Source organism: Sciurus carolinensis, chromosome X (genome assembly GCF_902686445.1).
Source record: "Sciurus carolinensis chromosome X, mSciCar1.2, whole genome shotgun sequence".
Classification (NCBI taxonomy): Eukaryota; Metazoa; Chordata; class Mammalia; order Rodentia; family Sciuridae; genus Sciurus; species Sciurus carolinensis.
In genome coordinates, this window is record NC_062232.1 from 78,834,902 (window position 1) to 78,862,416 (window position 27,515).

At 35.3% G+C, this 27,515-nt stretch overlaps 1 protein-coding gene across 6 annotated transcripts in view; it reads left to right on the plus strand.

Annotated features, from left to right (window-relative positions):
* Positions 1-27,515, plus strand: part of Diaph2 (diaphanous related formin 2) — an 831,244-nt gene that overhangs the window by 14,869 nt on the left and 788,860 nt on the right. For 2 of the 6 annotated variants that reach the window (XM_047535657.1, XM_047535658.1), the window contains exon 2: positions 12,851-12,941. The exons of the other annotated variants lie outside the window; for them this stretch is intronic. The gene's annotated coding sequence lies outside the window, so the exon portion shown is untranslated. The remainder of the gene's footprint in view (positions 1-12,850; positions 12,942-27,515) is intronic. 6 annotated transcript variants of the gene reach the window in all.

Sequence of the window (27,515 nt, forward strand, 5' to 3'; positions counted from 1 at the left end):
AATAACCTTGTGTCCTTTTTTCTCTTCTCAGTGAATTCTAAGGACTTTTCTTCCATTTCTTTCTCTAACTGTTAAACTCTTTATTGTTTGCTTGAAGGTGACATGATTAGTTCATCCTTTTACCCCCTTTAACCTTCAATTTCCAGTAGAGAACCATTTCATTCTGCAGCATGTATGGCTTTATTAACAGTTATGCTTACTATAAGTGTATGTTACAGTGTATAATCATCCCACACACATCAAATTCTCATTTTGTATGAAGAACTATAGTCAGGGCATAAATATAATTATATACAGATCTTACTCTGGAGGAGCTCATGGCCAAGTCAGAAAAGGGGGACAGATAAGTAAAAAGTCATAAGTCCTATAGTAAATAGACTTCAGTAGAGTGCTCTTGGGAATGCCACATACTGTGCTTGGTAGGGACAGGAGAGACTTCACAGAGGTAACATTTGATCTGGAACCTAGAGAATGAAGAATAGTTTGGTAAGGTCAAAAGGCAAGTCATTCTCAATAGACAGATCAACATGTACTCAAATTCAGAGTTATATAAAGGCAATTGCACAGAAATGGTAAGAATGTAGAGAGAATGTTGTTTTATAACTGAATATAGGTGATCATAGGAAACATTTTTTACTAAATCACAGTGGGATGGAGAGAAGGAACTAACATCAGTCACCTACAATGTTTCTAGCATCATTATAGGTGCTTTATTTCATCATCTTACTCAATTTTTATCATAACCATGTATGGTAAGGATAGTTATTTCCCACATTAACAAAGAAGTGAAATGAATCTCAGGTTAAATGATTCTGATTCCAAAATACATGCTATTTTTTGATAAATACTGCTATCTTAGAATTAAGATTTTTTAAAATATACAAATGAGCTTTAATTTTCAATTTTATTCTTATATATTTCACATTTTATATGAAACTTTAAATATTTTTCTTCTATCAAAAACACTATTAGGAGCATACTAAATGTATCTTTACACATTCTCTTTGTTGGATTAAATTAGTATAGAAGGAATAGAACTTGAGAAGTTGGCTGGGAGTTGTCCTTAAGCATCTGATTCATAGCTATATGTGGTTAGTTTTACTACAGAGGACTTAAGCAAGCTACTCATTTGGAAAAATTCTCACTCTGAAATTCTTGACCAATATTTTGATTAGCTTAATATTAATTTAATAAATGTTTTGGAGAATCCCACCTTAATACTTTGATAGGCTTTATTACAGTTAAAATAAATAATTTCTACCTGCTTTAAACATAGAATTGGAGATATCAGATGTGTTCAAACTTATGGTACAGGGTAGAATGTGATAAGTGCTACTGTAGGGGTAAAATGTGAGATGGGAACACAGATGATGTCACTTCCAAATGGAATATTAGAGATGGCTTCATGGAAAGAGTGGCAATAGAAGAGAGTCTTAAAGAACAGGGATTATTTTTAACAGGTAGTGATAGAGTGTAGAAAGAGCATTCCTATCATGAAAACAGTAGGCATATCTTAGTACAGGTTCCTATAGTAAAGTATCATAGATTGGGTGGCTTATGAGCAATTGAAATTTATTTCTCACGGTTCTGGAAACTGGAAGTCCAGGATCAGGGTGCCAGTATGGCCAAGTTCTGGTGGCCCTCTTTCAAGTTGCAGGCTTCTGACTTGTAGTATCTTCACGTGGCAGAGAGCAGAGAGGAGAAACAAGCTCTCAGGACTCTTAACAAGGTCAGTGATCCCATTTATGAGGGCTCCAGTCTTTCCCACTACCAGAGACCCCCATCTCCTAATGCTATCACATGTGAGGGGGAAGGGTTTCAACATAAGAAATTTGGGGGTTCACAAACTTTCGGTATAACAATGCACAACTGTAAGGGAGCTGAGAAGTTAGGGCATGTTTGAGGAAATATGAGTTAGCCCAGTGAGGCCAGAAGTGTGTATGAGAATATTGGAAGTCAGCCTGGATAGGGAGATTTAAGGTCAGTCATGGTGCATTGAATGCTTGCCTAAACAGTTTGTACATCATTCTATAACCCAAGTGGAGCATTTGAACAGGGGAGTAGGGGAATGATGTGATCAGAGCTTATAAACATACCTTACTTTAGACTTTTTATAATTGGAAATATCATGAAGTCAAAAAATCTTTTGTCAAAATTCCATGGTAATTGGCCTGTTTGTCATGTAAATATAAAGGCGTCCATTAATTCTGATACCGTTTGGCAAGCTTTAATTTGACAGCTTTGAACCTGTGAAATTAAACATGTACTGTAAATAGTGTGCACTTTGATAACTTACAGTATTGTACCAACTTAATTGCTCCTTGCTTCTAGACTACTATTCTGTAGATTAGTGCCTCTAAAATTCTTGTTTTTCTAATTCTAAACTTCTTGTTTTTGTTATCCTCCCTCCCCCCAATAGAATCTACTGCTCTAAAGGTCAGGTAGCTTAGATTACACGGCTTTTGCTGTCAAACTGAATGTGTTATGTCTTGGCTGAATTACAGTCTTACAGACCCTGCAATATTCCAAGAGTAGCTGCAAGATTTATGACATATACAACTAGGTAAAGTTATCCTCACTGAAGTGTTGCTGTGATTTTTTTCCCTCCATTTTCATGTGTGACTCTCCTATAACAAAAGAAGAGAGGCATCGTTCATATCTGTGGCAAAGTAGTCTTAGGACTACGACTTGAACTGAAGTCCCCTACTTAAGGTAGTTGACTTAAACAAGTGGGATTTGTATTGAGACACTGTCAACTTACTTTTATTACTATAGCTTTTAAGATGGGATAATTAGGAACAGGGCTCCATATGAATTTGAGATAAGAGCTGGGACAATGAAAATTTGCCCATTTTCATTTGGAAAACTTGTCCAGGGTTTTACATATCTGGGTTATCAAAGTATGTGTTAACGTGTATTCTTATCTAGTTCTTATTCAAAACCTGACTTATAACATAATGAATAATTATAATTATAATTGTTATTATTACTGATTATTTTAATTTGAACATACTACATTGTGTGTGTGTGTGTGTGTGTGTGTGTAGTGTTTTGGGGCTTAGCTGCTCCCTTAAAAGTAAATTCTCTTTAAATTGTTATTTAGTGCTTCAGTTTAGTGGAAAGCAAAGATACTTAGGCTAAAATTGAATGTTTTGTGGTTATTTTCTGACTTTAGAGATAATACTGATGATGTGTTTTACTGAAAGTGAATGATGATCCTTTTGTGCAGTGCTTTGTAGCTATAGAGACAGGGCATTATTTTACAAGGTATAGGCTGAGAAAAATTTCAAGCTCATTGTTGGGCTACAAAATTATTCTAAAAAGACATAGGTCTTTGGAACATGAATTATTCCTGGTTAGACAACTTTCTCATGAGAGATTTGTGATTCTTACAAAATCCCTGTTGAGCCCTCCAAACATGAAAAGTGTATTACTATAAATGCAGAGGGCAGGAACTTCCTGAGTTATAAATACATGGCCATATGAAAGGCCCTTGGGCAGGGGCTCCCCTGGTATGTTGAACCAAAAATACTTCTGGCCTGTTTCTCCTTCTTCCCACTGATGTTATCTTGGGAATTGGAGGCCCAGCCATGAGTTGGAGCAATCCCTGTTTTGTTTCTTTCTCAGTGACCTCCATCAGTATTGTGGTGCTGGGAACAATCTGTTTCTCAGGCATCTTTGTCATGGAACCTGCCATGACTTCGGTGCCAAAATGTTGGGAATGATAGGAGCTCTTCTCCTGTTCTGGTCCCTCTTACCTTTCTTTTTGCTTAATAGTATGGGACATATTTTCCCTAGACATCATTCTTTTGTTTCACATTCATTGTAGTACAGTTCAATTTCCTATTATTTTATTAATAATAAAGGATAATGCTAAAGGATATATAGGTCATGAAGTATAGATACTTGTGTCAGGAATTTACAATATTATAAGGGAGATAAAATTTGTATACACTTTAGCATTTGATAAGTGCTCTATCATCTAGATACAGGAAAGATTAATAATTAGGGTTAAGATAAGTGAGACACTGGGTCACAAGGAACTTCTGCCAGCCCCCCTACACACACACACACATACACATGTTTAAGGCATGAATATGTCTTATTTTAAGAAAATATAAACCAGTGGGAGATTTAATTTTAAGAAGAATTCAATTAATGAACAATGACTGCTTTTTGAAGAATCAACACAGGTTTATTGTAGACAATTCCTTTCTTCTTTTAGAATGTTTGATTTGCCAAAAATATACAAATAGAACTTTTTAAATAATTTTTTTAGGAAACAAACTGTATCTGATTTTTTTTAGAAGACTGCCTTATATTTTAATGCTAATTATAACTATCACTCCACTATTGATCTGAAATGTCCAGAATGTTTTTAAATTCTCACTGGATTCATATGTTACTTGAAAATATATAATGAATGAGCAGTATTGTTCAAAATTGAAACATGTATGATATTTATTTGCATTTCCTAGGACAGTGTTAAAATGAGAACATTTTGAAGTATTTTAAATGCATTAGAAGTATAGTTTCCATTTTCCCACTGTTCTCATTCTATTCAAACCTCTAGATCCCTTTTCACATAGATTCATCAAAAGTGGTTTTAGGACCACCTGCCCCAAGTCCACCAGGAAAGTTTGTTAGAAAATTTAATTCTGGAGCCCTAGTGAACCTGTGGAATCAGAATCCCTTGAGTAAGGGTCACAAGAATCTACATTAATAAGCTTCCTAGATGATTCTGTACCTTTAAAGTTGGAGAACCACTAATCTCATGCAGTTTGCAAAATGGTACCTCTGTAAGTCATATCTGGCCCACAAATTTGTTTTGTTTGGCTTTCAGTGTTGGCAGCGTGGTTTTAAAATTTGATTTGTTTGCAGTCCTTAAGAATTGAAGTTTCCACATATAAATCCAAATTTCTGGCTTCTCTGGAAACATCAGAATATTTTACAGTAATGAGCCCATGTTCTCACATGGCTGGCAGCAATCCAGTATACCTGAATAAGATTTGTCTCATTTGAATGGACCATGTATTTTTGGATTTGCCATAATACCCCCCTCCTGCATTTCACCCAGGGTCAAAAGTTAGTTTACATTTATTTTCCTGCAACTGATCTGCATCACTCAATTTTATTACCTGTTTAGAATCCACATGCATTTGAATTTTTGATTCTGAATTCAGAGGTTTAAAAGAGCTGGGAGAAATGTTTGGAAAGTAGTGAGATTGGAGGCTGGAAGTTATACTAGTGAGTTATACTAGTATAGAAGTTAACTAGAAGTTATACTATTAGAGTTAAGAAATGAGCCTCTGAACTAGTGCAATGGTATTAGGAATGAGAAGAGGAGGGAGATTAGGATTTAGAAGGCATGAACCTTGGTGATTGTACTGTGGTGAGAACTAGGCATGGTGGAATGGGGAGAGATGAAAGTCAGTGAGAAGATGCATTTGTTTTCAGGTCTGCAAGCTGAAAAAAAAAATCACAAAATTGTGAGTAGCAGGAATAGACAGAAAACAGGATATTCTCAACCTTAATCTATCTAACTAGGGCAGAGACACAAACAGAATGCCCTGGTAGGAGTGTATTCTAATCCCTAGAGGGTGTGAGAATTTTATCCAAAGGAGTCACAGTTTAGCAAAGTTTGACACATTGTAATAAGGTACCATGATGACACAGTGATTTAAAGTAGCCACTTCTTTATTTCACATGGTAACTTTACTTTTTTTCTCCCTTTTTCTCTGCTGCATTTAAACTTTTTGCTCTGAGCATCCTTTTCTGTGGATACGAGGAGCATGCTATATTCTAAAAAGTGTTTGCAAGAAGTTTTGTTTCTTTTTTGTATCTTCAAGAAATTGTTTCTTTGGGAACTTGTTATAGATGGAGGTTAGGTTCCCAGGGTAGCTCCCCTTTTCTAGATCCTACTTAATCTACATTGCAGACAAGCTGTTTTATGGAAGGAACTGTAGTATGAGCCTGAGCTGTGGGAGCAGACATGTACCATGTGGTTTAGGAATAATGAAGACAGCTGCTTTCTCTTTTCTTGGTGCAGGGCTGTGTTTTGAAACTGGTCAGTTTATCTTTGGAATCCCCTATTTCCCTTTTGTACCCCTTTTTCATATACTGGTGCCCCTCTGTTCAGGAGACACCTCTTCTGTGACTGTGCCCCCTGTCCAGTTCCTCAGTGTTCCAAAACTACCTACCTCTTCCTCCCAACTCTTCATCCCTGTCGTACAACTGAAGTCTTCTAAGTATCAAATGAACTAAGTTATAATAAAATCACTTCTGCAGGTGCTATATTTACCTTATTTTTTTTTTTAAAGATTGTTAACATAAATTAATTGCTTGGTAAAATATCCATCAGGAAACTCAGGAAAGTGAATGAAGTGAGGCAGCGAAGGAGACTGGGTGATATACGAGTAATCATAAACACGTCTCCCCTAGGAATGATTATCGCTAAGCTGCTTGAACTTCTGAAGTCTTGCTTTTATTTACTTAGGAGCTATCACTCTCAGAGTTTCTCCTTTTTTATGACTGCTCCCTTTAGAGCCAGCAAAGAAGCTTCTGGAACTGAGGGTAGGCAGATAGGGAAAGAAGAGTGACTGTGTGGGATTTACATGAATCTGGGATTGCCTGTATGGCCTTTTGAGTGAAAGGAATATTCCATAATGACTTAATTTAAGCAGTAATTAAGACAATTATTCTTTCTTTTCTTTTCTTTTGCAGTACTGGTAATTGAACCCAGGGGCACTGTAACACTAACTTATATTCCCAATGTCATTATTATTATTATTATTATTATTATTATTGCTATTATTATATTGAGTCAGGGGCTTGCTAAATTGCTGAGAGTGGCCTCAAACTAGTGATCCTTTTGCCTCAGCCTCCCAAGCTGTTGGGATTATAGGCGTGTGCCACTGCACCTGGCATTGTTTCATATTTCTTCTCCACAAATAGTGACATGCAGTATGTAAGCTTAGACAAGTTGATCATTGAGGAAATGGTGAATATCATTAAAAGCATCAGTTTCTAATACTTTATAAAGTTCCTATCCATTGAATTGTGTGCTTACCAAAGGGGCAGTTGCATTTATTCCCAGAACTGTTCTGCCAGCTGTAATTGCTGTTGTAACTATATGACTTAATAAAACATCATGTAAATTGATGAGATATGTGTGTGAGAAGAAAGAGATCATTTTATGAAAATTTAGAAGTCTTGCATGAGTTGATAAAGTAGCTGAAAAGATTGCTACTGATTAAGCATAGGTGAGGTAACTGAAAGCCTAGAGGAAAAAATAACAAAAATGTAGGATTCATATGGTTTTGCAGGTGTCTCTGGGCTCTCTCTTCTAAAGAAAATGAAATTGCAGATAGTAGACAATGCATTAAGGATGTGGTTTATGAAAGGAAGATTGCTCTGAACTCTAGCTGATGAGCCTATATTAAACAGCCTCTGTTCTGTGTCAAAAGATTGATAAGTGATGGCATATTTCAGTGTTGTAAAATATTAAAGGTGTTGAAGAGCCGGGTGTCATGGCACATGCCTGTAATCCTAGTTGCTCGGGAGGCTGAGGCAGCAGGATCACAAGTTCAAAGCCAGCCTCAGCAACTTAGTGAGGCCCTAAGCAACTTAGTGAGACCCTGTTTCAAATTAAAAAATAAAAAAGGACTGGGGATGTAGCTCAGTGGTTAGGGAACCATAGGTCCAATCCCTGGTATCCTCCATATCCCCCAAAATGTCGAAGATAATTTTTCCTTTTAGTAATTCCTCACTTTAACTTTTAAAACTTAGCCACCCACTGAACCTCATCATGTCCATATAATATTTTATGGTAAAAGCTCATTGTCCATGCTATGAAATGGAATTCTAGTTAGTACTTACCTTCTTTGCTGTTTCTAGGCATAATGAGGGACTAATTTGCCTTTGAATCAAACTTTATTGAATGTTCATGGTAGTCAAACAGATTTTATTTTAACTCTTTATAAATTACTAATCACAAATTGTTGCTTTATTACAACATCCTTGCCATTGTATAGAAACAAAGTCCAGTGGTCCATTTTCAGAATACAGTATTTAGCTTTAAACTTAAAATGACTTGGGATATAAGAAAGGCAGATGGAGGGGAGAACAGAGGAAAAGTTACAAACAGTTAACACCACAGTGTAAAAATTCATAGCCCTCTGACAAATAGGCGGTGAGAAGGAAGGGGCCCCTACCCAACCAACAGAAATAGAAGAACAAAGGAAGGTGGGGGCAACTAAAGGTATATTTCCTTTAGGGAGGAGACATGTAACCTAGGTGATGTTCAGAAAGATTGTGCATACCATAGTACTCAGCCAATGAGGAACTGGGGGAGAGATCTTGTGCTTTAGGGGATAAAACACTGGTGGTACCCAATCTGTGGGTCCCTTACCACCAGGCACCTGATCTTGTAAGACCATCATTAAAGCAAAGCCTTGCCTTTTGCTGTTCCTTGTGTTCTGTTTGTCCATTCTTTGGGCTTGGACAGATGAATGCGTTTCTCACACCATGCAGATGAAAGCATTTATTGAATATGGAAATTTTATTTTGTGGGAATGATGAAGTAGGGAATGATTCCAATATAGTGACTGTGTCCTTCTAATTAAAGATTTTTTCAAATACAGTTATCCAGGAATATACTTTCTAGAGCATTTGTGGTTCCTCTTAGGATTTCTTGAGGGTTTCTATACATTTACGCCTTGACTTTTCCTCTTAGCACACCTTATTTTTTTGATAGGATTTTTGTTTGGGAGATTGGTAAGTGTCATTTATAATTGAATTCTGATAAGGTGATTCTGGAACCATTCCCATATCACAACAGTTCTTTTCAAATGCAGATGAACTGTCATTCAGAGCGACTACCTATGCTTTCTCAGATCTGACTCAGCCTTCAGGGTAGGATGAATAAAGCAGTATGATTTGTCCATATTCCAGTCAAAAAGATAACATACTTAGCCACTGACCCTTTGTTTTATAAATGAGTGTATATATAGTAGTCAGGTGGTTGGAATGTGGATGCATGTAAGCATATGCTATATCACAGTTTCCTTTGCAAATTTCTGTTTCACTCTCCTGTCTACCACATTCTCTCTAGTGATTCTAGATTTGTGTTGATTGCTTTTGGTGGACAATGAAGTTTCCATTTTTCTTTTGTTACTTGGTATAGATTAGTGCTCTGGATTCTAAAACCTCATGCTAGTCAATCTGTGGATCACAGGTACCACGCCCCGCTTAGGATGAGGGGGAAAATTAGCGACTGGTTAGGTTGCTAGTTTTAGAATTTGTATATCTGGTAAATATATTGGTGATATAGAATGGTAGTATACCCATATATTTCCATGTCAGGTGTATGTTTAATCAAATGGGTGAAATATCAGATAGTATATGAGGTAGAGAATGTGTCTCATTTTTCAAAAAGTTGTCTTTACTTTTTTCCACTTTCAGAAATAACTTTTAGCTCACAATTGCTTTATCTAGAATAGTTTTTAGATGCAGCAGTCTATTCAAATGTCATAGTATTTGCTAGCATTTTCTGTTCTTTCACCTAATCAACATAGACTTTATATAGGAAACAGGTCTGTAGTCAAAATAAAACAAAATGAAAAACCCCAAACTTCTCAGTGGATGATATCCTTGACAAACTGAAGTGATTATCTGGCTAGATATTGAATCCTTAGAATATCGAACTCTGCTGAATAAGCAAGCTTATTACAAAGAGATTGTGAAAAGGTAAACGGGTTCAGATCTTGATTTTTCTGTGGTTTTGGCCATATCACATCACTCCTTTGGCTTTCCTTTGTGTTCTGTTTGTCATGTTTAATCATTATATATTGTTCTTTTCAATTGTGTTTCCTTTGACTTCCTCAAAGCTTACCGACCCTGTCCCTAATGTTATTTTTCAGATGTTTTATTCACTTTATTGTTGTTTCTTTTGTGGATTTTATTTATAATTTTTCATCCTTTCTTTCTAGAGCTCTGCCAGTTTGGTTTCTACTTCTCCTTTTATCATTTTTTTTCTTCAGAAGGTCATTATTTTTATTAAAGTACTAAGTGTGCATAATTATAGGTAGGGTACAGAAGGACTTGTAATAAAAAGTAATAACTCATGCCCCACCCTTTCCTGTACCTAGTGTTGCTCACCAGTGGCATCCCCAACCTTTAACCCTTTTAATAGTTTAAAAATTTTTCCTGTTAACTTTCTTATCACTGAACAATATGCTTATACTACTGTGTCTCCCTTTATCTATTTCAGATATTATCTATTGACTTCCTTCTATGATAGAAGAGGATTAAGCTCACACACCACACTTCACCATGCCATTCTTATCGTCACAATATAGTTATTACTATTTTTAGTTTCTCTGGTCAAAGAGTATATCTTCTTTGATCTCTTTTTTACGTAATCACATGTAATTTATTTGAGACCATGAAGAACACTATATGAAGTCCATCTAGATTTTGTTTTTAAAATTTTGTGCATGGATCCTCTGCTAGTCCCCTGTGATCATTTCTCTTTTTCTCTTGTTTCTTAAGTTCTTTTTAAATTTTCCACCATAATGGCAAAAGTTTCCAGCAAATTTAATGTTTTATAACCATTTTAACTATTGCTCTTTCCCATTCCCTTCTTTTGAATTTACCAAGCAGAAAGAAGGAGAGTATGAGTCCCAATTATCAGTAGTTCCCCATCTCCTCTTGCTATTTGATTCTAATGATGGTTTACCTTTGAATTGGTCTGGCTACCTACTGTGAGAGTGGTATGGGGTGTGTGGTATTCAGATGTGCATATGTCTGTATAAGCTTGAACTTGAGCTTACATACCTTTTCTTCTAAATTTTTTTTACCCCAATCTTTATCTTGATAGCATCTTCCTCAGTTTTTGTTTTTTGCTTTTTGGGTTTTTTGTTTTGTTTTTGGTACCAGGGATTAAATGTAGGGGTGCTTTACTACTGAGCTACATTTCCAGCCCTTTTATGTTTTTATTTTGGGACAGGGTCTCCCTAAGTTGCTGAGGCTGGCCTTGAATTGTGATTCTTCTGCCTTAGCCTCCCAGATTGCTGGGATTACAGGTACATGCCACCATGCAGAGCTTCTTCCTCAGTTTTTGCAATCAGTGGTCTTTGTAACAGTATCAAGCTAAAATTCCTGCCTTGAATGTGTTTGTGTGTGTGTGTATTTTTATTTAAAACCCCTTATTTTTATAGCAATTTTAGGTTCATAGCAAAACTGAGTAAAAAGCACAAGAGTTCCCATACACCCTCTACCCCCACAAACAGCCTTCCTTACTATCAACATCCCACAGTAGAGTGCTATATTTGTTAAAATCAAGGAACTAATACTGACACATCCTTATCACCCAAAGTTTATAATTTACTTTAGACTCCTGGCGTTGTGTATCCTATTTGTTTGGATGAATGTGTAATTACATGGACTCACCATTATGGTAGCACACTGAATATTTGCTGTCTGCCTTCTTACCTCTTATCCTTGGCAATGACTGATTTTTTTTTTTTTTTAACTATCTTCATAGTCTTGACTTTTCTAGAACATTATACAGTTGGAATCAGTCAGTATGCAGCTTTTTCAGATTGGTTTCATTCACTTAGTAATATGCATCTAAGATTTCTCCATGTCTTTTGTGACTTGATAGCTCATTTCTTCTTTGTATAACAAATAGGATATCTAACACCAACAGCCTAGAGTAAATTATGAACTTTGGGTGACAATGACGTGTCACTATCAGCTTCTAGATTTTAACAAATGTAGCACTCTGGTGTGGGATGTTGATAGTGGGGAAGGCTCATAATATTCCATTGTCTGGGTGTATCATAGTTTGTTTATCCATTCAATGTAGATGTCCTACTCAAGGACATCTTGGTTACGTCCAACTAATTTGGGTAAATGAGTGCAATTGGATTATGTGGTATGAATATATTTGGTTTTAAAAGAAACTGCCAAAATGTTTTCCAGAGTGGCTTTTATCGACTTCTGCTTAGGTCGTTCCTACAGTCCTGCCCCCCCTTTTTCTAATTAACCTTTACTCTTTTCTTAAGACTTCAGTTTGGTAATCTCTCATTACCTCATTGATTCAGTAATTTCCTCCCATCACATGCTTTCATAGCAGTGTTATCTTTCCTTCATAGCACTTATTATAAGTTTGTGTGAATAATTATTTAATGCATTTCTTCTCTACTAGTTTGTAAGCTCAGTGAAAGCATGGATCATGTCTCATTTTTTTTTTTTTTTTTGCTCTAGTTGAAAGTGACATTGTAGGGACACTTATTACAATACTTCACTCTTTATGGCTTGATTATATATGCTTTCACATGGAAATATTGATTAAACAGCGAAGATTTATCCTCTGTCATCACTGGAGTTAAGTAGTTATAGTTAAGAGGAAGTGGGGCACACACAAGATGAAATGTGATGCTTCCCCTCATCTTTTTTTCTGTTTTAAGCTTTAATGACCTAGAGTATTTGGCAAGAAGTTTCACATATAATTAAGAATGAGTCTTCATGTTTGATTATTGATGAGAAAGGATTTGAGGAAGTGACTACTACCCAGCATGTATTTAAACACAGCCCAAAGTAGGAATGTTATATAACACCCTGAGAATAAGATTCTTCCAATGTCTTCCTTGCTTTGGTTTAACCTGGCTTTTGTGTGTGTGTGTGTGTGATATCACTGCAAAACAAAAGGTACAAACTAAACCCTTTTATATACTTTGAGTATATCTCTTCTATACTGTGTCATCTATACAACTGTTTTTCTTCTGGAACTGGGGATTGAACTGAGCTCCTTCCACAACTCTTTTTATTTTTTTTTATTTTTGAGGCCGTCTCACCAAGTTGCTGAGACTGTGATCCTCCTACCTCAGTCTTCAGAGTCTCTGGGATTACAGAAACCACCACACCTGCCTGTCCTGGTAATCAGAGTTTACTATTTTTGGAAGAGAGCAAGTGATTTGAATATGTACATTCTAGTATATTAGAGAATTAGAGAATAAATCAAACCTGATATTTTATTTTCACACTTTATGGAGATAAGTCGGTTTCTGGTATACATTCTATATTTATTTAAACAGCTTTATTGAAGTAATGAATGAAATATACTACAAATATTTAATGTGTCCAATTTGCATATCTGCAAAACCATCTCCATAATCAAGACAGTAAGTATATCCATCATCCCCAAAGAGGTTATGCCCCCTGGTAAGTCCTCTATTCCCTCTATTCCCAAACCAAGAATCAGTTTGTATTTTCATCTGTTTTCTGGAAGAGTTTCTGTAGGACTGATGTTTAATATAATACCTAGTGAAGTCACAGTTTGGGCCTTATCTGCCTTTTTTCTTATCAGTTTTTATGCATCTTCTCAAAGAACCAACTTTTGGTTTTGTTGATTTTTCTACACTGTGTTTTTAAATCTTCATTTCCATTTCAAATTTATTTTCTTCTGCTTACTTGGGGTTTCTTTTTCTATTTGCTTAAGGTTGTAGCTAAAGGACGTTGATTTGAGAACCTTCTTATTTTATAATACAGGTATTCATTGCTCTAAGTTTCTCCCCTTATTAGTGTTTTTATGGTTTCAATTTGATTTCCTTTAGTTCAAAATACTTTCTAATTTCTCTTCTGATTTCTTCCTTGACTAATTAGTCATTGGAAGTGTATTACTTATTTTCCAGACATTTTGGATTTTCCAATAATCTTTTGTCTTTGATTTCTACTGTAATTCTGCTGTAGAGAATAGACTTTATATGACTGAATTCTTTTAAATTTATTGAGACTTTGTTTTGTGGTAAATATACCTTGACCTCTTGAGAAGACTGTGTATTCTTCAGTTGTTGACTTGAGTGTTGTTCAAGTACTCCATATTCCTGCTGATTTTTTGGTCTTCTTGTTCTATCAATTACTGAGAGAGGGTCATTGAAATCTGAGTATAATTGTGGATTTGTCTGCTTCTCCTTGCATTTCTATTGGTTTCTGCTTCATGCATTTTGAAGTTCAATTATTACAGACAAATATTTTGCATTGTCATATCTTCCTGATTATTTGACCCTTTTATCATTATGAGTGACCTTTTTTTAACATCCCTGGTAAATTTCCCATTGCCTGATATTAATATAGCCACTCTAACCTTTTGACTAATGTTTATATGGTTTATCTTCTATTCTTTTATATAACATGTTCCCTTTTCCTCTGTTTGCTTTTAATATTTTCCTCCTTATCAGTGGTTTTCAGTAATTGAAGATTTGCCTTAGTGTAGTTTTCTTTTGGTGGAGGGTTACCCGGGATTGAACTCAGGGGCACTTGACCACTGAGCCACATCCCCAGCCCTATTTTGTATTTTACTTAGAGACAGGGTCTCACTGAGTTGCTTAGTGCCTCACTTTTGCTGAGGCTGACTTTGAATTTGTGATCTTCCTGCCTTAGCCTCCTGAGCTGCTGGAATTACAGGTGTGCGCCACACCGGGTACCTCTTCATGTTTCTTGATCTGGGGTTTATTGAGCTTTTTGGATCAGTAGGCTTATAGTTTCATTTTTTTTAATCTGTAAAATTTTTGGCCACTACATCTTTAAGTATTTGTCATCCCTCACTCTCTTCTCCCTTGGAATTTCAATTACACATATATTTTGGATATTTTAAATCCCACGACCCCCCCCCGCCCCCACATATCCCATATCCCTGATACTTCTTTGTCCTTTTTTTCTTTCCATTTCATTTTGGAGGGTTTGTATTTCATGTCTGCAAATGTACTGATCTTTCCATCTATAATATCTAATTTGTCAGTACTATGCAGTGAATTTTTCTACTGAGACTTTGAGTAGATTTTCATCTCCAGAAGTTCAATTTAGGTCTTTTTTGTGTCTTCTACATTGTTGCTTACTTTTTCTTAAACATGTGGAATAAAGTAAAAAATAAGCTTAATGCTGTGGTCTGCTAATTTTAACATCTGGGACCATTTTGATTGATTGATTTTCTTTTTTGTTTCATTATGAGTTTTATATTCCTGCTTTTTTGTGTGTGTGTCTGGTAATCTGTGATTGGATGCCAGATTTTATGATAAACATTTTACCTTGTTGCCGGATAGTCTCATATTCCTATAATTATTTTAGAACTTTTCTGGGATGTAGTTAAATTACTTGGAAACAGATCGATCCTTTTGGGTCTTGTTTTTATTCATTTGGCAAGGCCAGAGCAAGGTTTAGTCTAGGGCTAATTATTCCCTACTAGTAAAGGCAATAGCCTTCTGAGAGCTCTACCCAATGGCTCATTAATTTTGAAGTTTTCCAGTCTGGCTGGTAGAAACAGGTTTTATTCCTGGCTCTCCATGCCAGATAGTTTTCTTCTTCTTCTTCTTCAGTCTGTTGAATGGCTCTTTCCCTATCATCAAGTGCCATTTGGTACCTGGCTAAGTATTCAAGGTGGATCCTCCACAAATCTGAATTTTTTCTCTGTGGGGTTTTCTCTCTCTTCTGGCACTTTGTGTTCTGAGTTCTAGCAGCCTGACCTGTATGGATTATTAACTCCTCAAAAGAGAGTGTTCACAAAGCTCTTCCTGGGTTCCTTTCTCCTGAGGCATGGTCTGGAAACTCACGGCGATATAGGGGCCTGGGGATGTAGCTCAATGGTAGACTGCTTGTCTAGCATGCATGGGGCCCTGGTTTGATCCCCAGTATATCTCTATCTCTCTTTCTCTCTCTCTCTCTCTCTCTCTCTCTCTCTCTCTCTCTCTCTCTCTCTCTCTCACACACACACACACACACACACACACACACACACACACACACACAGTGGGTTAGGGGAGAAGTAACCTGGGAGGGCTTGGGGGATCCTAGGGATAACCTCATTTGTTTACTTCCCTCCCATACTGGGGACTGAACCCAGGGGTGCTTAACCACTGAGCCACATCCTTAGCCCTTTTTATTATTTAGTGACAGGCCTTTCTAATTTGCTGAGGCTGCCTTTGAACCTGAGATCCTCCTGAGCCACTGGGATTACAGGTGCACACCACTAAGTGAGATTATCATTCATTACTTTTTTGGTGGTTTTGGAACAGATGATAAAATGGGTAGAAATTGAAGTTTTAGGCACTCTCTCTCTCTCTCTTTTTTTTTAAGTCAGTTTGACTTAGCTAATGAATGTGATTGGGATTTTAATGATTTTCTTTTATTCTTCCCCACCACTGCCTGGGGCACCTGGTCAGTCTTAGATGAAAATTAGCCAAGTCATTTCAACTTTCTTGCTTAGATTCCAGGCATAATCTTTTCGATTTAGGTTGAAATTGCCTGCTCAACAATTATTAAAAACTCAATTTGGCAGTCTCCCTATATTTTGCTCAATTGTTATTTGGCAATTCTTTCCTTTACTAAAATTGATTCATTCATAAAAGTTGTATCCATATAGCTTCTCCCACTTTCCAGTTTTTTCCCTGACTGTTCTCCCTCTGCTCATGTGATATGTCTATTCCTTTCCTGTTTATTACAACACCCTCCCCAGCTTTGGTAAAAATTCCATCCTTCTGGGTTTACATACCAAAGTCTAGCTCAAACACATATTTTTTTAAAAATTAGAAATGCAGTAGTCCATTTCTTATCCATTGGATATATATTCCAAGACACAAGTAGTACTGAAACCTATTTATATTGTTTTTTTGTATACATACCTATGATCACATTAAATTTAAAAATTAGGTATAGTAAGAGATTAACAATAATAAATACTAATAAAATAGAACAAGTAAAATACAGTGATAAGAGTTATGCAAATATGCTTTCTGTTTCTTGAAAGGATCAAGAAAATGTTGATGACTGTAGTTGATTGCTGGTAACTGAAACTATAGAGAGTCAAACTATAGATAATGGGGACTACTGTCTAGCACAGAAAGCAGATTTTAGTGCTAACAGTAACGTTACAATTTAACCTCTCTAGTAAGCAGGTTTTGCCTCATCACACAATGTTTAAGATAATCCTTGATAATTGTAAAACTCATATAAAACGTTGTTATACTACTTAACAATATAGAGTATAGTTTGAGGATTATTTTATTAGTTTAACTTTGTATTATTTGAGCTAGAACATTCTCATTGGTCATGCTAGCAGAGAAATAAAAAGGCAGAAGAAAATCTAAGTCACTGTTCAATAAGAACAAACATTGCATTTATGCTGGATGGTCATGTCAATGTGGATTTTGGCAGAAAACTCATCAATCTGACAGATTTTACTCATGATAAATGTACTTCTAGAAGGCTTACAATGAACTACTAGGTTATAAATAAATATTTCTGAAGTAATCCTGTCTGATTTGTTTTGACTTCCAGTTATTACCACCCCCCTTGAAACTCTATCCTATAATGACTTAATTAAAACACATGGGATGTAGGGACTAGGAAACTTTTTAGTAGCATATTATACACATGACTTCATTTTATCCTGGGTTTCCCCTCCTGATTCCAGTTAGTGAGACCATTGTTTATACTTCTACCTTCTTGCTGGAATTTGAGGGAAGCTTCTGTTTGACAAAGTTAGATCTAAGAGAATGAATTCTTCATTATTGGCCATCTCCAATGTGTATGTTGAAATTCCGAAGTCCTTGAGGGATTAAGTTAACATTTTATATGGTGCTGGAACTAAATTTTGGTAGATGAAAGCAGAAATCAGGAAGGTTTTTAATCTTCGTTTTAAGATTTATTATATATGATGGGAGTACCTAATTTTCTTGTCATGCAGTTGAAATAAATAGCATAAATGTTTTTAATGCAAATTCAGACTAAAAGTTCATTTTACAGAGATCATTAGTATTTATTTCATGACATTTTCCTTCTGTGTTTTTTTTTCACACAAATACCATGGAAAACTCTTCTCATGTATACTCATGAGAGTGCATTTGTTGCTTACTATTTTGTATTTTGCAGCCTGCTAGTCAAGTGCTGACTAATGAATGCCTGCAAAGGTCTATGTCAGAAAATAAATTCAGCAACTTTTATATACAAGCTAAGTTACACAAGTTAAGTTCATAGGGAGAGATCTGGGAGGCATGTGACCTTTGTGCTCGATAGCTCTTGCTTGGATTCTGAAAGTAAATTATGTAAATGATCTAAGATGTCAGGTTAGAAACTTTCATTGGTTTTCAACCAAGGAACTATGAATATGATGAAGTTCTTCTGCCTGTGTTGCGATGGGTCACACCATACCATAGTACTGTGTTCGCTGCTTACTTTGTAAAGGTATATATTCTTGATTGGCACAGTGTTGTTGTGTACAGGTCAAGAAACATTATTTAAAATGATTTTGTTTAACCTCTGTGTGCCTCAGTTTGCTAGTCAAAAAATGGGGATAATAATAGATTATATTATTGATTTGTTGTGGGGTTTAATTAATTCAAAGCACTGAGAACAGTGTCTGGCACATAGTTGGTGCTCAGTGAATCTTAGTGGTGCTCATAGTAGTGATAGTTTTATCATTAGGTCTAGCTTTTCTTATTTCTTTTTTCAATTTTAATATACAGATTATAAATTAATATCATTCCTCACTTGGTGTTCCCTTCTACAATTTGGTAATTAAAGAGATTATCATTATTCATTCATTCACTAATTCCCTTTCTGCTTCCCTCCCTCTCCTTTCTGTCTCTTCCTTCTTTTTCTTCCCTCTCTCCACTATATTTATTCAACTTCCTTTTGAGCTAAAGCAGCATATGCAAATTATGCAGGCTCTTAATGACCAAAAATTGGTTTATTTGAGCTACATTTAAGACAAGTGACTGTACAGAAGTTTGCATTCTGCTTCTGTGGGCTTTGAGCTAATAGGTCTTAGTCTGATATGAACAAGTAAATAGCATAGGACCAATCAATATACAGAGGCCATCTTTGACCCATTTATGTAACATATCCCAAACTATATGAGACCCAGTCCCTACCTCAGGAAATTCATACTCTAGTGGGAAATTATATACTATGATAAATACTATAATCAAGGTTTGAACTAGGACCTCGGGAGTAATAAAAAAAAAATACCAATTTTGTGGCATTTCCAGGTTCTTTAAAGCATACTGTGATCAGGAAAGCACTCTCTTCTGCTGGCTATTGGTGACTTGAATTTTAAAACTGTCACCCCCTTTGATGTTTGTGAGTTACATGTTCCTGTTTAGATACTGTCTAGGTTTGGATCTACATATGGTCTCATTTCTGCATTTCATGTGAAAAATGCCTGTCATAGCATATTCTATTATGGTATTATTAAAGAGGAAGAGGTCATTCTAGTATCTTCCTAAAATAAATGCTCACTATTTAAAGTTCAGCTGGGCTGGTGCCTTGTGTCTAATTTGTGGAATTTGAGATATTTTGAGTTCAATGGCTATCTGAAAATGGAGAAACTTTTCACTTGGTGGATCAAATTTGTTCTTAAGCTCTTGAACAAATTCACTGTAAGTGCTATAGAGGCAGTGTTTATGAAGGGATTTGGATTCCACAACAATTTCTTTAACAGAAGGGGTAAACTGCCCTGTTTCCCAGTTAAGACACCCAAGGAGCTTAATCTGGAGAGTTGTCTTCCCCTGTGTTATTCTTTGAACTCTTAAGCTGAGGTAAGTGGTCTATCTTCTGTCCCCTTGTGGCCCATTGTTAATGCAGCCAGCCTTGCCTACAAAAAAGAAAAACCAAGCTTTTTTATACCCTAAGTCAGAGTGTATATTTTCTACAGAAAATATTTCAAAGGAGAACAGAGTTGGAATACTGTTTACTCAGGGTGTGGATTTGAAGTATTATAGACTAAAAAAAATTTTTTTTTTTAGTTATAGGTGGACATAATACCTTTATTCCATTTTTATGTGGTACTGAGGATCGAACCCAGGGCCCCACGCATGCTAGGCGAGCGCTCCACCACTGAGCCACAACCCAGCCCCCTAAAAATTTTTTTTAAGCTGACTTGGGAATTTAGTTGTCATTGAGAACTTTGGAGCTATAGGAAAATGTAGTGGCAGAACCAAGTTCACAAGCTGAATCTGGGCTATTAAAAGGTTCATGTTTATGAAAAACTTCTTTAGTATTGATTGTATTTTTTATACTGTATTTAATTTTGTTTAGAGTAAAGAGCACCATTATTAGCAAATAGGATGATACTTGAAGAGAAGTCAGTTTAGAATTTTGTAAAAATCTTGGCTATCATGCTGGTACTGGTACATTACTTTGGGGCTAGAACTCCTGACAACACAGCAAGAAAAATTCTATAAATGTTTAAGCACATCTATATTTGTATTTCAGTGATCAACTGATGATAAATCACTCTGTCAGTTGCATAGTAACTTTTAAGTTCAACCTTCCTAATCCCTAATTTGCCAAAGTGTTATAAAACCAAACTACTCAGCAGTGAGGAAAATAGAAACTTCGACAGACACTATTATAATAAGTTTAGAACTTCTTAAATTTATTCTGCAGAACTCAGTCTTTCTGTTTCATCAAAGAGAAATTCACATACACACTGAGTGTTATTGGCAAGATTAATATGGCCGAAGTATTATGTGCAGAGATGTACTCTTATATTTCATTGGTTTCAGGAGTTCCTATGAAAGGACCTGATTTTGCTGGTCAGAAACTTTTGCTGGCATCAGCAAAGTCCAAGAATTGCACGAGAGGTTAATAGCCACTTTATTTTCTTCTGACTTTATGCAAACTGTGATCTATATATTGATGTATAAGGCTGTTGTTTTAAAGTCTAGGTGAAAAGGAAGAAAAAGTATGTTTTCTATCTCAGAATCTACAGACCAAAAAATTTTGGTGATATTCTCTCTCTCTCTCTCTGTCTCTCTCTCTCTCCATATATATTTAATATATATATATATATATTATACACACATATATATAATATACACACACATATATATAATACACACACACACACACACACACATTTATTTAAAGAAGACAGTTTGAATTGTTTGCTTTGACTTGTATAAGTGTAAGGGTCATTGTGTTAGTTCTTGGGTTACCTATAATTCTGCAGACACAGGGACCAGCTCATTGTTTTTTATATTGTAACTGATAGCGATTATGTACTACACATGGATGATGCTTCAAGAGCAATTATAGTTGCTCATTTTTATTTGCAGTTCTTATTCCTCTTCAGTTATTCAAAAACATAAAGGGTTCATTGTATAAAAAAAAAACAGAATTAAAGTAGAAGAAATTTGAGGTATATCCAAATAAACACTAATAGAATTGTTGTTTTGCCTAAAATCATAAAAAAGTCAGAAAATTAGAACTACCTGTTAATTCATGAAGATAACAGTTGTAAAACACAGTGGCATAAATGATATATATATATTTTTTTGGTACTGGGGATTGAACCCAGGGGTGCTTAACCACTGAGCCACATCCTCAGCTGTTTTCATTTTTTATTTTGAAACAGGGTCTCACTAAGTTGCTGAGGCTGGCTTTGAATTTGCGATCCTCCTGTTTCACCTCCCAAGCTGCTGGGATTATAGGCGTGCACCACTGTGCAGGCCATGACATTTTTTTTTTCTGTAAATGTTCTCTGTTTATTATATTGACAGAGTTTCTGTCCCTACCTTGGGAAAGAATCCCTTAACCAAATTAAAACCAAGTTTAAAAAAAAATATTTAAGGAACAGTGTGTAACAGAAGCTTTTGGTAGAGCTGTCACTACTCAGGATTTTTCCCAGATTGGGAAAAATGAATTTCACAAAATTTAATAATGTTTTGTTAACAGTAAATTCTCCCTTAAACCCTTTGTAAGTTTTCTGAAGACAACCATTTTTGCCTATTTTTATATATTTGTATTTTGCTTAATTTTTTAAGTTTTAAATTTTTTATAATAATTAATTATTTTAAAAGTTCTTTCTATATGAGTCCAAATAGGCTGTTTTTGTTTTCCATGGATAGAAAGCTGTCTACTTTTAGTTTAGAAACCTTTTTTCAGAGTTAAACCTTTGGAAACATGTTTTCCAAGAGTTGAACAACTGCTATACAAATGAACTTTTAGACATGACTCATTCCTGAATTGAGGATTGTTTTCAAATTCAGGAATACCAGTTAAAAGTACTGATATTGAAATTAACTTAAATTGTTGGCTGACTTTTATGTATTTTTTTTCCCCACAAAAAGTATGCTATAATAATACCTTATTCACAACTCAGGTATAATTTTCAGTTTTAGGTGATTTATACTCTTGAATTTTTCAAGGAGTGAATCATTTTGTTTTGTCAGATTAATTTTGCAGCGACATCAGAAACTAAATGATGTGGTTATTTATAAAAGCTACTTGAAGTACATACATGGCAAGTCATTGTGAGGTGAAGTATCTCCAGAGTGATAATCATAGCCATTTAGAGGTTATTTGTGTGTTGTAAAGATAGTAATCACAACAACAGATATTTAAATTACTCTATTTAATACAAACAACAATCATATGTCTGGGTACATTGCTTCAATAACAAGTGTAATTTAAACAAAATTACATATACTAACTGTCTTCTGTGTTCCTATTACTACCATCAGTCTGAGCTCTTATCATCTCATAACTGGATCTCTCTCTTTTTTGCTCTCTCTGTCTCCCTTCTCCTCCCCCCACAGTCCTAATTCCGTTAAGCATCACAGATTTGAGTTCTTACTATACAGAACCCTGAGGACACTGGGGACTAAGAGAGATCTAGTCCTTACTACACTCAGTTTACAGTGTAGCAGGAAAGGCCCATATTGATAGGGAATTATAATTTGGTAATTGGAATGTGTTGCATAGGAGTCTATAATAGCACAAATGTAAAAGTTACTAAAAGTAGAAAAGATGAATAGCAGATGACCAGATGAAGAAGAAAGGGGTTGGGGGGAGATGTGAGTGAGTCATTCTTAGAGCAAAGAGCACATGGTATGGCCAAGATTGAAAAAGAGCCTGAGTTCTAGCCAGCATTGTCCTGATAAAGACTCTTGCACATGGATTTCAGAATGTAGATAGAGGTTTTAGAGTTCTGGTCTAGTCAGACCTAAATGCTAATTTCAGCTGTATAATTCATTATCTTTGTGACTTCAAGCAGATGACTTAATGACTGTTAACCTTGATTTCCTGAGGCACAACACAGGACAGTACATTCCTCTTTTTACCCATTTTTCTTTTGTGCATCATAATTTTACGTAATGGTGAGATTTGTTATTACATATTTGTGTATACAAATGATATAATCATATAATTCAGCCAGTATTCCTCCCTAGTAGTCCCCCTTCCCCATCCCAGGGTAGCACATTCCTATACATAGCATTATTGTGCGGATTTAAATGAGGCAATACATGTAAAGCTCTTAGCATAATGCCTACCACACAATAAATACTCAGTAAATGGTAGCTGTTGTTTAGAACAAATTTGCTGATCTCTGGGAGACTTCTTTTAGACCTTTGATTCATTCTGTAATCAGTCCTGAACATTTGAGATCCACAACCCTTTTCTGGAATTCTAACTTCTGAAAACTCTGAAAATAGACTTTTATAATTTGGCCACCAATCCTAACCTACTTGAGGCTATTTATAGTCTTTATTTATCCTTTTTAGTGGAACATTAATATTTCACTGCTTAACTTGAATGCATTTGAGTGGTGTGTTACCCTAGATCTTATTGGGTGTGTTTTGTAATATATGGTGCACATACCATAGTCCTTTCTCAACTATGAAACATTCTGAATTCTAAGACATCTGGCTTCAAGAGTTTCAGGGAAAGATTGTGGTCCTGTGCCACACAAAGTTAGCTTTCTAAAATGACACTTTCTTCATATTCCTCTGTGAATCCGTAAGTTGTAAGGACCCTCAGTAGTTGTCAAATTTAGTCTGGACTGCTCCTCCTGGGTTTCAAGACTGTCTATAATCTGACCCCCCCCCAGTATATATTCAAAATTTAAACCCCCCTCTTCTTCCTGAAGCAAAATATTAATGTCATTCTTTTTGTGTGACATCTTCTCTTTCCTTCTTTCCAGCTATTTCTGCCCAACAGTTAAGGTACAGTTCTTACATAGTTTCTCAATGAAGCTAGATTTATCTCTTTCTTCTCTGAATTCTTATTGTACTTATGTGAATTTATTCACCAAGTATTTGAATAGGTATTATGTGCCAGCTATTGTTCTAAGTGCCAGAGAGCAGAATGTGAATAAGATAGTTAAGGCCTCTGTTGTGAGGGAACTTGTTTTCTACAATCTAGAACATAAACAAGTGAATAGTGTACAAGGATATTTCATATAGTGATTAATGCTATGAGATGAGAAAACAGGACAATGTGATAGTGCCAAGGGAGAAAGAGAAGTGACATATCTTAGAACCTCATAATTAAGCATTCATTTCATTATTTGTTTTTATGTCATTAGTTTTCACTCCCTGATTAGGTTGTAAAAACCTTAAGGGAAGAATCATGCCTTACACTTCACATGCCATAAAGTGCTACCTGGTATTTGATTAATGTTTAGTTGATTCATTTGTCTTTTTGTTAAACAGAGAAGGTAGAAATTTGTTTATTAAATATTGAGCCCCATTTGTTTAAGTGTGTCTTGTTATATACTGGGTACTGTGCTGGGTTTGGAAAAATGTGTATTTGTGTAGAACTAGCTTTCTTTTCATTCCTGTTGTTTTTTTTATTCACAGACTAAGAGTGAAAGAAGAATTTAATGTTCAAATATTTTTCCCCATTTGCAATGGCTTAGTACAAAGCATACAAACACTGTTTCTATACCTGGAGAAGAAGTTACTACTCTTAAAAATCTGGATTATTCCTGTAATTGTTTGTATTTAATTCAGGTACTCGGCAGTTTCCTCCAATTCATTAGTATGAACTTTTAAAAAGAACTAAATGGCAAGCATACATTTCCTGAACCATTTACCCATAGTCCTGAAGTTGATCATGCTTGTTAAACAGAAGAGACTGCTGGATTTTCTTATCGTAGTCACCCCTTCTGGCAGTTCAAGATTGAAGTTTATATAAGGCAAGGCAGTTCATTTAAGATTGAGCATATGTTGTTATGACAGATTAACAAAACTAATCTAGTGAGATAACAGTTTTTTGCTTCATGAAGAAAACTGAAGCCCCATACTATGATGTCATATTTAATACCTTTTACATAAATATTTTGTTCTTTATGAAATGCAAGAGCATCTTGGGAAGAAAAATTACCAAAGGACTTTTTTTGGTGTGTGTGTCTTAAAAGTGGTGAAAAGAATTTTGATTTTAATAGCAAAGAACTCTGTTGAGTTAATATTTGAGGCTTTTGATAGTGCTTCTAAGATGGTGTGCTTACAGTTGCAAAAATGAAGAAGTATTGCTCTACTAAAATGATGAAATGAACAGTTTGAAATGTTAACAATAACAAAGGAAGGTGGAGAATTGGATTGGAGCTTAATGTCTGTGATTTCATCTTCTCACCTACTAGGCAAAATGCTTCAAGGGCAGGGCCATATCTCTTTAAATCCCTAGTGCCTAGCACACTGCTGATTGATCTGACATCTATTCATAATTGCTAATGGTGATAGAGGACAGCAGTGCCTGAGATGATATATGGGTATCTGAAAATGACCCTTATTGTCATAAAGGAGATAAAAGAATATTTTGGAGTAATTTTAAATACAGGCAGTAATATTTCAATGATTGTGAAAGCTAAAATTTGTTTTCCTCCTGTCATCTTAGAAGCAAACCTCTACATTGAGCTCACTTCCAAAAATCAGGTGATAGATAGCTTTCTTGGTGAAATAAATACAACTGAGCCGTACTCAGCTAATGTAAAATCTCTTTATAATACAGTATTTGCATGCCTGCACAGAATGTTCAGCTTGGTTACCAGGTTGGTTGAATGGCCTGGATTGTCTTGATTGCTCTTAATGGTTCTTAAGGTTCATAGTACAGGATCTGAAAAATTGGAGGTAGGCCTTTGAATAGTAAGTACTTCCTTCTGTGACTGTCCCTGACGTGTATAGGTGTTGGGCAGGAATATTACGTCTAGAGAAATCAAACCTTGGATCAATGGTTGATGGTGATCACCTTCCTCAAGATCTTTCTCTCTTGGGATATGTTTGGAGCCTTTATCAGAGCTCTCAGAATCTTTTTATTGTTATTGTTCTTTCTTTTCTCTGATCTTCAACTAAACTGTAACCTCCATAAAGGAGAAAAACATGATTACCTTGTTTACCATTGTACTCCCAGCACCCAGCATTGAGCAGGTACATCGAAGATGCTCAAATATTTGTTCAATTGAGTTAAAAGTGTTTTTTTTTTTTTTCCTGTGTCCTGTTGCCCCCTTCTTCTTGGAGAGCATGAAACTCAAAGCTGGGTAAATAATTGACCCTTCATCTTTGTTGTAATGGCCAACTTATTGATTTTCTTTAAAAGAGAAGAAAATTGTCAAATAGCATGACTAAGTTTTGAGTTGGTGATGAGACTTTTGAATTATGTGCAATTTAGTTGTCCAATTTCTGTGGCACTGGAGTAATTGCACAATGTTTATAAAACATTGTATTACCATGTAACATTAGTCGTAGGAGAGATGAATCTTTACATCTTGCTGTTTTTGTTAATTTCTGCCTGATTGAGAAAATTAAAACTTAATTTTCTTGGAATAATGATCTCTTGCATTGCAATAAGAACTACAGCATTAGAGTTTATAAGTAAGTCAGCCATTTCTCTTATTCTTAAGGGGTAGAGGCTCTAGAGCGATACTTTTATAATTATACAATACTCACATAATACTGTACTAAGTTATATTTAATATAGCTGATCATAAGTGAAGTTTAATAAACTCAGATTGTTTGACTAATGCACAATCTGATTGCTTTTCCAGAGTTGATTTTAATGAAAATATATGGTCACTATACTTATTGGTGCAATCTGCCCTTGTTGTAATGACCATTATCATTAGATTTGCATAATAAAAACTTACTAAAATGACTTTAATCAGTGCTTTTAATTCAAGAATGTGATTGTAATAAAGATTTTTGGGGTCATTTTTGTCTTTTGGATTGTAATTTTTTTTAACTCCATAGTAGCTCTATAGTTTGTATATAGGAGTAAAAATCCATGATGTTTACTTCCATGTTGTGTGAGGAAGAGACACATACACCTATATAAATTCAGGTAAAATTCGAGAGCTTATCCCTGAAGACTCTTATTGTAAATAAAAATGCATTATATTTTATTTATTAATTTTTTGTGACAGTGAGGATTGAACCCAGGGCCTCATGCATGTTAGGTAAGCATTCTACTACTAAGCTACACCCCAACTCTGATGATGTATTTTAATACAACCATTTTCAAATGTGTCTTAAAGGTCAGTTCACATAAAAATGACTGATTTAATCTTGTCAAAAAGCAGCTTTTTACAATTCTCTGAACTTCTTTCTTTTTGGTGGTGTTTTTGTTGCTATGATGGAGTACTTTTGTACTTTTCTTTTTTGAATAAGATTTAAAGCAAATTGTGTGGCACAAATCTTTTCTATCGTAGATAATTTCTTTGGAACTTATACAATGATTTC